This window comes from Rhea pennata, chromosome Z (assembly GCF_028389875.1).
Source record: "Rhea pennata isolate bPtePen1 chromosome Z, bPtePen1.pri, whole genome shotgun sequence".
Taxonomy (NCBI): domain Eukaryota; kingdom Metazoa; phylum Chordata; class Aves; order Rheiformes; family Rheidae; genus Rhea; species Rhea pennata.
The window spans coordinates 20399708-20412052 of record NC_084702.1 but is presented as its reverse complement, the minus strand read 5'-3'; positions in this window follow the sequence as shown (position 1 = coordinate 20412052).

The following is a 12345-nucleotide window of genomic DNA, read 5'->3' as shown; positions in this document are numbered from 1 at the left end:
TGGGGCCACAAACCGGTGAGCTATGTTTGACTGTCACCAAAACTGTCCAGGACTCTGTCCAGAACTCAGACTGCTTCCTCCACACAATTGGCTTCTTATCTCGTTCTCAGTAACAGGCTTGGCTCCATCCTGGTTACCAACAGGCAAGTCTACAAGCAAGCCTGCCCGCCCACTCTTTTATCTGCCAATTTGTCCGCCCGTATTTTCACGTTCACCATCTGATCTTACATTGTTGATCATGCATTTTTGTGTTTTGAAAGAGGATAACTCGGCACTCTTCCAACATTTGTAGTAGCCAGGAATACGCTGAATCTTTAGGGCCACAGGCTGGGGAAAGAGAAGAAGGTAGATTTAATACTTCCACTTTTAAATATGATCTTTCACCATATGCCTCTCGCTCTGCATCAGAAATTAGGGAGCAGACCCTCCCCATCAGGCACCCCAGAAGTGTTATAGCCTGGTGGTGTTGCTCAAGGAACAAAACTTCTGCCATATTGCAGATTCCCAGGAGATAGCGATATCTCTTTTTCTTACAGCTCAGCAAACCTTTCTGCTGGATCTTTCTGGTCTAGGATGAGCGTATGGCTCTTGTTGCTTTGAGAGCAGCTTCTCCCTCGCATTGGTGCTGGCTGAACATGCAGGTCCACTTGTGGTTTACAACACTAGACATTACAGTAGTCAGGCCACTGTTTATCAGCACGAACTGGACCAAGAAAGGTGAGTTTCTTTTTTTTTCCCCCCTTGTGCTGTGTTGTGCTTTAAGTGCATTTTTTTCCTTTCCAAATAAAAGCCAGGAAAGGAAGTGACTGATTAAAACTGTGTTCTGTTAAAGAAAGCTTCAAGAAAAGAGCTGGCTACTTACCTTGGTATCCACAGTCTATGCTGCAAGATTGTAGCTAATTATTCACAAGGAACATACGCTATGCTTAAGTTTCCTTCAGAGAAAGCCGAGCCATTCTTCTCCCTGCATGGACATATGTTGAAATAAAAAGGGTAACTATGTGCTGTCTTTTCTTCAGTGCTCTGGCACTTCTCAAGAAAAGCTTTGGTAATTTCAGTCTATCCTTTAGATAATGTGACCCTGATATGGAAAAAATAAATCACAGTTAAGGGCTAGAATAAGAAATAAAATGCCAAACTCATTGCTGGAGCTGTCACGCAAACTGTTCTGAAGGCAGCCCGCACAGTTATGCTAGCAATTAATGAATCAGAGCTGTTCCACTTTTTAAAACAAGCTGTCACTTTTTTAACCAGCATATACATACAATTATGCTGATGATCCTAACTAGACCACTGTGCAATACAAGCAGGCCATTTGTCGCAATGAATTAGAAGTCACATTTTAGTAAGCACAAACACTTAGCTGCTAATGCAAGCTAAACTACAAGCTAAACTATGTGACTCAGACAAGATAAATACTCATGTCAAGTTTTTCTGGAACTTGACGAAATCTGAGGGTTATCACAGGTCTGAAAACCAGAGCATTGTATTTCGTCTGATACTAGCACTGTATCTGAAGAAATAGTTTTCTCTTTAGTATTTTTTCTTAAGGAAATGTAGCCTGGATTGTATCACATTACACATAATGCAGCTCTGAGTTCATTTTAATTTTTAACAGCCATCTGTTTTGTGCATCTGCCTTTAAGTTGTGCCACAAGAACATCTGCTGGTTCTTTTCTTTTATAATAGCTTGAGAGCTTATTGTTTGGAAAATATTGATTTCTGTTTTGTATTTTTACAGTGCACTTTTTGTTTCCCATATGAGGGCGAAAGTCAGTCTGCTTGTCCAAAAGGGGGCAAGCAGTCAACTGGACATTCCAGCCTGTGAAAAGTATCACACTTATAAGCATACAATATGCACTACCCACTAAACTGATAATTTACTTGGTTTTAATTTCCTCAGCAAGATCAAAACCTGCCTGTTCATTATTTTATGGAGGAAATCAATTATATCTGTATTTCAGCGAGGACTCTTCTTCCCCTTTTTGTAGGGGAAAAGTGCTTGATCTGGAAAGATTTCAGGTCATCTCTTTGTCTGCGTGTGTGTGTGCATGTGTGTGTGTGCGCGGAGGGAATAAGTCAGCAGAAGTTTTTCTCAGAGAGAAAAAATGAGCAGAGCTTATTAACAGGAGCTCAGTTTTTAGTCCGAACAGACTTAACTAGCAGAAGGGGAAGGGAAGATCTGGGACTGGCTGCCGGGGAAGAATTGCTCAGTGTAAACACTTCTGGGCATCTTAGAATGCTCTTCTCATTGGGAGCCTGAAAGCCTGGGACCTCTGAAGTCAGGAGCAGCCTCGTAAGCAAAACTTGTGTTTATCGTGTGTTTTTAGTATGAAGAAAACTAAAACCCAGCTGACCTGAAAGACTGGAATTTCAGCTCTCTACCCCTCACCCCCCCCCCCCCCCCCCCGCCCCCTGCTCTCTGTCTCCCACTCATTGGATTTCTTTCTCTGCCAGCCCTTTAAACCAGAGATTACTGGGTCAGTGATGTTCACTGCTCTGTTTATTCGAGTACCATCTTGTGTTCAACCTCCTGCGGTAACACAGCTGAAGTAAGTATCTGTTTCAAATCTGTTGTATACACTGAATGCAACGAGCGTTTGTAGTGATAATAGTATTTAATGTCTTAATATGTGCTGCAGCAAGGCAATCAAACAATATTTATTGTACTTGGGATCTATGAAAACTTAATTCTAATTTAGAGGAACAGAGGCACTGAGTCCAGATCCTCTGGAAGTTAAGGATTCCAAGCAGCTTCACTTATCCTAATGTTAAGTAGGTATAGATATCTCAGCTATGCTGGCTTTCTTCCATCAGGACTAATAAAACTTTATGGTTTTGTATTTTATAAGGGCTTGGAAGCATTTAGCAAGATTTATTTTTTTGGAATTGTCTGTTTAATGAAACATATTGGGAGAAAGAAATGTGATACAAAGCACTGAAAATATCACAAAAACTTTCAATATTAGTAAGCTCTTTCAGTAGATGTACTTTATTTAGCTGGTAGAAATTGATTTTTAAATGCATACTTTAATGTTGGACGCTTCTATTTTGCAGTAGGGATCTGTGAGAGTTTTTACATTTTTGTTTCTATTCAGACAACTGACTTTGTTTGACCTAAATACACAGATTTTGTTTGTCATATGTATGTATTAATGTTTGTGTATCTGAGTATCCACATATGTGCATGCACAGTCTTTAAATTTCTTGCTCATTTTTCAGTCTTTCAGATTAAGTTTCTAAATTTCAGCTTTTAAAGACTGGTTGCTGTCATTCTGTTCTCTTTTCAGACTCTTCAACAGCTCCAGTAGATAATTTTACGCAGTCTCCTCAAACAGTTACTAAAAGGGAATTTTGCAGGTTACAGTTGTTCTAATTACGGAATTCTATTAGTTCATTGTTTCAACTAACTCAGGATGGCTCGTCACTTCAGGCAAACTGCACCTCTGCTGTGGACATGTGTCCAGTGTCGTCTGCAGGAGGCATGGGCACTGGAAATCACCAGTTGCTTTCACAGTGACTGAGCTCATACATATGTAGGGATTGTTCTGCCTCATTTCTCTTGCTCAAGCTCATGCTCAGATATGCATGCTGTGGCCTGCCAGTATTTTCTTTGTACCTTTTCCTCTGAGTTTATAAAAGGAGTATTTTGTATGCAACATGACTACATGCAGGCTGTTCTGACCTACAGCTAGTTTATGTCTCAATCTTATTCTGGGCACCTTTCTGTTTTGAGCATTTTCTCCAGCATAGATCCCTGCTCTGAGCAGAATTAGTCAAGTATACTGAATAGGGAGCAAGTCCTTGGACAATTACCTGAATTTTTAAATGAAAGTACTTTAGTCAAGCTTGTTCAGTCATTTCATTTATTTTCTGCAGTGTTTAAGGTTGTTTGCTGTAATAATAACAAAGTCTATGACAAAATTAGTTACTGCAGGAATGAATTTACTCATGGGGGGGGAAGAAATAATAATTGACTTGATCAAGCAAAGGATGAATTTAAATGGCTAAAAATAATCTGCGTAGCAAAAAAAAAAAAAAACAAAATAGCTTGTATTAGTCAGGTAATGTCACATTAAAAGTGCAAGCTACTTCAATACACTTTTTGAGCAGAAAGAGTGGTTAATCAATCATTCTTGATTAATATTTTTAACTATCCTCCTCTCAATTTTTGAAATGCTGTGATGGACTAACTTCTCTCATTAACTTCTCTCATGCTAATAGCTCTCTAGGTTACAGTTGCTGTAGCTAGGTGCTCTGAACATAGCTTCACATTTGCCATGCCCTCACAGTTTGCAACATGAGATCCTCAGGATGATTTGCCTGCCTTCTATGCTATGGGGTAAAAAACCTAGGAAGTTGTTAGACAGTCTCTAACGAAACATGCTATTTCTGCTTCTAGCTGCTATCTTGTGAAGCCTGTAGCAGCATTTCAAAGGACTGTAATAGCTGATTGCAAAGATAAACTGTAGCTGGATTGTGTCTGATTTTTCAGAAAAATGTAGCCTCCAGCTGTGTAGTGAGTACATGGAGCTGAAACATTGCAGTTGCATTGTGCAGACATCCTGTATTCATGAAAAATGGTGACAAAAGGCGAACTACACTTTTTCATGGATCCAGGTAGTTATAATGAGACATTGTGTAGCTGGTTAAACTAATGCATACTCTTGGCTGATAAAACAGAATTTGTAGACAACCATAGCACTACTAAGTCACAGATTTTCACAGAATGTCAAACTGCTTATGCTTTGTAATAAGGGAGAATTATGCTCATAGCAGTCTCCTCATATACCTTTCAAAACCCAAATTTGCATCTAGTATAAATCTATTCTTCTTCTCTTGCATAACTACACTAATTTGGAAGGAATTGCTCTCCAGAGGCAATCATCTTTCACTCCTGGAATAGGGGGGTAACACTGGTGATAAACAAGCATCCAATTTTCAGATGTTTAAGGTTCAATGAGATGAGCCAAGCCACTGTGTTTGTGGGAGACTATAGATCATACCATCTACCACTTTTTAAAATTTAAGGATTCAAAACATTCCTCAGTGCTGCAGGTAAAGCAAATTGCAGCTTTTCTTTTGTTTAGCACTGTGAGATGCAGAACCTAAAGAAGGCTTTAGTGGCCTTGACCTTGTACAAAGTAGTATGCAAAACCTTCTTTTGCAAGAATTCAGAACTTTTGCCATGACAGCAAGGCTCCTCAGTCTTCTCCCCCAAGCTCAGAAAAGCAGCCAAACTTTAACAATAGATACAGAAAATATTCTAAAAACATCAAATCTGCTTGCTCTGCTCTAAGTAGAGTTTTATCCATAAAAGGGAATCTAGTAGAAACTGAAATCCTCTAGTATTTCATTGTTCTGTATTCCCACGTGGAACAGATGTGGGTGTTGCCACACACAGCTTGCTGCCTACATGAACCATCATCACTGAAGACCAGCATCACTATTTCGCAGAAGTGCCAGATCACATAGCATCATGAGGTAACGAAACAAAGTCACTCCTGGGCAGCTGGTCACAGGTTCCCTGTCCCTGTCTCCTAACCTTGGACAGAAGCCCTCTCTTGCTCCCTTTCCATGCGCTTTCCTATCTTCAGGCTGGTGGTTCAAAGGTGCTTTCACTGTCTCGTAGAGCTACTCTACCATGAGGAGAGTTCACCTAGGGCCTCATCCTTGGGATCAGTCCTTCCCTTGCAAAGGTCTTGGAAATTGAGAGGGCTCAAAAGCTAGAAGCTTTGTGTGATCAGATGCTGAAAACAATACTACAGTTTCTGTCTTAAGTTGCTGACATTGTGGTTGAAAGTCAAACACAAATGTGGTAGCCACTGACTAATCCCTAGGTTCCCACTGCATTTCATTAGTTTCTTTTTTTATTCATTACTAGTTATTTGTCCATTACTAGTTTCTTGTTAAAACAAAATGTCTATTCAGACTTGAAAAGCCTTGGGGCATTTTCTTTATCCACATGCTTTTCTCCCTTGACCTGTCCACAGCTTCCATCCTCTGAGGTGGGGACATCATTTCTATATCCGAGCCATTCTCTGGTTGGATTAGGGGCAGCCATTTTCCTAACCACGTGAAGCTGTATTATTCCCTGTCTGCAGGGCATACAATTATGCATGAAATCAAAAAGATGGGTAATCTAGTAACTGCTCTAGTCCATTCACCTTATTGTTTTTACATTTTGTGTACTTTCCCTCATTTATGCTCCTTAGAAAAAATAACCACCATAACTGAGAATCTCCAGGATCTCTCTTTCCTTCCTAATACAGAGTAAAAGAAAAGAGATAAGTCATATATGCTCCTGGTCTTCACAGTCACATGATACTCTTAAGAAGCACCAACATGACTACAAAACAATGAGAGTAAAGAAATATAATGGCTTGTGTTAATATTAACACTGAGAACTAGCCTCCTTATTTGAGGTGTGAGTCTGAAAAGTGAATTTTGTGATCTTTTTGCCATATTCCTCTTTAATTAGCAACAAAACAACCTATTACTACATTTGAGCGATTGACAGAAAATTTTAAGTGGAAATACTCAAACTTTCTAAAAGTTTAATAAGTTTTGGAAATGACCAAGAGGTTGGTACAATCTGCATTTCTCATAGGTTGCTTTAACTTCCACTGCAAATAGCTCTCTGCTATAGCTTTATACTCCCAAAGGGAATCATAGAATCGGTAAGGTTGGAAAGGACCTCTGGAGATCATCTAATCCAACCTCCCTGCTCAGCAGGGTCACCTAGAGCATGTTAGACAGGGTTGCATCCTGATGGACTTTGAATATCTCCAGAGAAGGAACAACAAGAACCCTTGCTGAAGCCTGAGCTTGAACCAGGGACCTTTAGATCTTCAGTCTAACGCTCTCCCAGCTAAGCTCTTTTGGAAGAGGGGAATTCAGTGAATACACAGTAAAAGAAGGATGAGTAAGGAAGGAGGAAGGGTCATGGAGGGTGGTACCCTGCCAACAATATCAGAGGAAAATCTCACTGGAAGCTGTAGTTTTTACAAATTTTCTCAGACACATGTCAAAAAGATAAAGTTACTTCTTTTTCTCAGTCTTTTCGCACTGCAGTATGGGTGAGAGGCTATCTGCTCCATTTCAGTGTTTAGGTCTGGTGGAGTATGAGTAGTCAAAGTATGGTACTTCTTTGTGTAAAGAACTTAAAAAATGTGCAATTGGAAACCAATAAAAAATGAAATAAAATTATTTCTGTTCTACCTTCCCAACTTCTGCTGTATGAGCCAGTTCTCTGGGCTTAGAACAGAACAAAGACATTTTCACTGTCCTCCTTGGTGGAAAATATTTAGCTGCTCAGAAAATGCAGTGTGGCTGTTAATCTCCAAGAATCTTTATTAAAACAAAAACCAAGACTCAATTTTATTTGCTTTTCAAATTGTCTTCAGTATGTTAGATGGCTGCTAACAATGTGATCTCTACCTCAAAATTTAAAATAGCTCTAACAATATTGCTATAGAGCTTTGATCAATGGATTTTAACACTTAAAAGGGAACAGTGCAGAGTCTCAAAAATGATGTTCAGGGGAGGACAGCAACAGATAGGTCCTTCTCGTTGTCCCAGTCAGGCACTTTGACCTACTCTGCCTTGTTAATGGTATGCTGCTGATCATCCAGGACGTGTGTTATGGCTAAAGGCCAAGTTGTTAAGTATTTCTGTTCCTGACTTACTGAAAGCCTCTCTCTCAGTGTTTCTCTTGCTTTTTCTTTATTTTCTTCTCTGTCAATTTCTTAACACCTCCATTGCCCACCCTTTAGGTCTATTTTATGAGAAAGGAGTGGGGCATGGCTCCTTAAGCAGAATTCCCTCAGGTTTTGCCATTTGTAGTCACTACAGAGTGGAGTTTCTTAAGGAGTGGAAAGTAAAAGGGTTTAGCTACTGAAGCACCTTCTGGAAAACAGTAATTCAGTCTTTCTTCCCCACTTTTGCCACTCTGTCCCTGGGCTGAGCTCTGGATATTCTGAGCTCCTGGGGAAAGGGGCACCTCTAGCACACTTGGGGGCAAGCACACACCTTGCATCAAGGGACAACATTTTGCATTACAGTGCAAAAGTGTTTCTAATCATATATTCAGATCTTCTCCTTGACTATTTGTATGCCCTCGTATACTGTCAAATACGCTTTCAGTTTTATATGCCCTTTCAGCATATAGGGATACTCCTGCTCTTAGTCTCCACTATCTAATCCTAAATTTGAGTGAATTATTGCAATAATGTGGCAATGTCAGAAAAGAACACAGAAATAAAAAATAATCACTGTAAATTGAAATTGTAATATGCAGTAATCACTCTTAAAATAAATGCAATGTGAAAGAGAATAGAATAAAGAAAAATAGATATTTTTTGCTTTAAAGTACTCTGTTACAGCAGAAAAACAGTAGAGAAATGCTAATAGGACCTATCGCATACGCTTCATGTCCTACAGCTGTTTTCCCTGGTAGAAACAGGTCTATTCATCGACCATGCAATGAAACACTTGTTGCTTCCTTACTTTGCTATGTCAAACAACGTAAAGGACTTATGTTTGCAGATTAAAAATGAGTAAGGAAAAAAGGAGAGCAACTGGTATCTCGCATTCCTTTACTTAGCCAACACCTTCTTGACCATTTGTTTCTATGTGTCTATGATCTTTATTTGCAGTGCATGGATGAGGAATGTTGAACACCAAGCAGTCCAAGGGGTGCTCGTGTTAATTGCACATTCTAAAGTGACAGAATGTCTCATTTAACAGCTCAGAGTTCATTTGTTGCCCTGGGCTAAGTTTTAACTACTGTAATAATATTCAGCATGCAAGGCTGCCATTTATTTTCTTTAATCCCCTCCTTAAAGAAAAAAAAAAAAAAAAAAAAGAAAAGAAAGAAATCCCATGTTCTTTCTGTTTCTTGTAAACTTTTCTTATTGTTCATTAAAACAAATCAGATCGTCTCCCAGCTCACAACACCAACCCTCCACAATCTGCTTCAAGCTTTAAGAAAGAAAGGGACAATTTTCAGTACAATTGTTCTGTGAAAACTCCCAGGCACCCAGAGATGTTGTCACACACAGGGAAGCTCTTAAGGTCTGACTCAAATCCCATTAAATACTCTGGATTTCACTGACAATTAGTTTAGGGGCTCCAGTGACTACATTTTTTAGTCGGGTGTTAGGTATTATATCAGTTATTGGTTCTGTTTCTGATCATACTTTTAGTGGTCTTGCAGTAGTAAATGATAATCTAAATTGTAGGGGTAGCTATTTATTTACATCACATTAGCTCTCTTCAGAATCAGACTCAGAAATCTGCATTTTTATACCTTTTAAATAAAAAAGTACTGAAATTCTTCCCACCAACTGGTTTATATCACATTCTTTAAAATGAATTCCATTCACAAAGGAGTCGTGATGGTAATTTTTTTTGGAAATAAATATGTAAAAGATAAGATGCTACTTGACCTGGCTTCTGGAGGTAAACAATCAAGATTTTCTATGTGTGCCCCAGTATGGCTCCTGCACAGATGTTTTCTCCACAATTTGCTGTTGGAGTGATGTCTAACTTTCAATAACTCCTGGATGCTGTCAGGGTCTTACACCATTCTCCAGATTCTTGAAGCCAGTGAACACTTGATAAACTTAGAAGTTTTGTCAAAAGCCTTGTGATGGTGTTAACTTTAGAGTAGAGTTGCAGTTTCTTTGGGACATTCTTTTTTCTTTTTTTTTCTTTCCTTTTTTTGAGCATCTTGAAAGCCTATTGCATTCTGTGAGCATAGCTAATCTTTGTAATTAGTCATTGCACAACTTCTCTCATGTGCACCAGCAGTCCTGTGGAAATACTATCGTTCTTCTGGCTCTTGGAGAAAATTTTTAATAAATGACATCTGAAGTTCCCAGTCACCTTCCCCTAATATGTCCCCAGCCTGGTCTGTCCTGCTACTAACTCCTCAGAGTCATGCTCCTTCCCCCTTCGGACACCCCTTCTCCTCTGCACAACGGTTTATCTGTGTGGGGTCTGCCTGCAGATTAGGAGCTCTGCAGAGCTCCTCAGATCCCCTGATCTGAGTGCCTTACACACCATTCCTCATACATGTCCTCAGGGTGATGTCAAGGGCCAAAAGGGGTCACCATGGCTGAACTAAGCAGAGGTTATTTCAAGCTTTTCCAGGCTCCCAAATCTCAGAGTCAGCATGGTAAGGCTATTTCTAATTATGAAAAATGAGCTCTCTTTCTCTGCCACATCATTTCTTATGCCAGCATGGTTTTATAGTGGATGTCTCATGGGACTTATTGGACTATCTGCTAGGTACAATGCTGTGGTGTGTATATAATGTGAGGTAATTCGTTTAGGTCCTAGGATCAGAAAGCTCACAGTCGTTTCAGCTTATAATCATAGCAGAACTGAGGGTGGAAATGACCTCTGCAGGTAATTAGTCCCATCCTCCTCAAAGCACACCTGACTTATAGGCTAGGTCCAGCTTCAAAGATGGATTAGCTGCTCAGGCCCTGAACAGTTGGCTTTTCACTGTCTCCAAGGATAGACTCCACAGCCTCTCTAGGCAATCTGCTACCTGCCCAGCCCAAAGATGATTTTTTTTCTAATATCAAATATGAGTTTCTCTTGTTGCAGATTTTGTCTGTAGCTTCTTGTCCCTTCCCTGTACACCTCCAGCTGCTCCACACTCTTCTGTTAGACAGCTGAAGGCAGCAAGAAGATTGCCCTCTCAGGCCTCTCTCCTTTAGGCTGAAGAAATCCTGCTATCTCAGACTCTCTTGGTACCTCATGTGCTCCAGCCCTTCATCATTATTAATCCTGCTGAAGGATAATAATTACCATGTAATGTCACACTGAAGTAACACTGCTATTCTGCTTCCAGGTCCTAAGCTGGCAACTTTCTATGAACTGGCACACACTAGGCACACAGCTGGTCTGGAGCTGGTTCAGTTGTTTGCCTTACAGAAAGTCCCTTAGAAAACCAGTGAGGAGGAAGCTTAGTCTAAAAACACTGCACTGTTCATCTTAATATATTGCTCATAAGCGCCATTACTCCACTAAGCCATGAAGTATATTTGAGCCATTGCGGGGCACCTGGAATCAAATAATGTCAGGCGTTTGTTCATCCTGGGTGGGATAGTTGCCACATCAAGGAGCAGCAGGGATGAATCAGGCTCAGCTGTGATATTAAGGGCAGAGCATTAGAAAGGCTGTAAGGAAGTCAAAGGCAGCCGCAGACTATGGCAGGAGCCTGTCCACAATGGCTACCGAGTGGTCAGAGAGCAAAGCAGTCACCGTGAATCAGTGCAAGTGCCTTGCAAGGCACACGCAGCTTTGCTGAGGCAATGGTCTTATTCACACAGAGGAGGGAAGGTTAATCTCAGGGCCCTGCTTCCCACCTTTTTGTTTTAATGCCATTACGCACAGAAAGGATCTCTTGTCATTTCATTATGCAGTCATCAGATAAGTGATTGAAAAATTGAGGTAACACTGCTGAGGAACTTCACTCAGCTGTGTAAGGAGACAGTCTTAGAGCTGACAAGTAGGAGCCAACTGCAGGAACATTTGGAGCAAACATATGCATACAGTGATACAAGAGTAATGCCTGCAGGCAAAAAAAAAAAAAAAGCAAGGCCATATGAAAATTGCCACCAGGGGGCCAATTTTGTAGCAGAGAAGGGCTCGCATATCAACATACTTTCAAATATATTGAATCTGGAGAAATGTCTATACCTGAATGTTGCACACTTGGATACTGTTTATTAATCTGCTACTCAGAATAGTATAGCTATGGTGCTCCAGCAGCAAAAATGGGCAGTAACAGAGGATCCTATGCAGCCCTCAGGGCTCAGCTTGTGTTTGTATGTGCAGATAGATCCTAAATTGCTGGAACTTACATTGAGAGTTGATTTGTTGAGGAGAGTTCATTTGCACACAGTTAATTTTCTGAGCATGAGTGAATACTTAATAGCATTAAAGGTCAAGTTAATTTGTTGCTTGAATTAAACTGCAAGAACTGATGAAAGATTTTTTGTGTGTATTTTTTGAATAGTTGGTTAATGCCTTATTCAAATTTTCTTTCTTTTTTTTTCTTTTTTTTGCAGGATTAACAAACCTTAAAAGTACTCTGAGAACACATTCATCATTTTGTCAGACTTGATAAACGAATTTTATTAAAGTCCAAGGATATTTTGAAAGGCCCTCTTCAAATATCAGTCAAAGGAGTGCATCTTAATAGAAAATGTGGTAAATTATTACCTGTGACTAATGGTTTGGTCCTTCATTATATGGTGAAAATCTGCTGGAGGTGGAAGAGAAGACCTTTTTCCTTAAGAGGTGGCCTTAAGAAGTTCTTTACTAGTG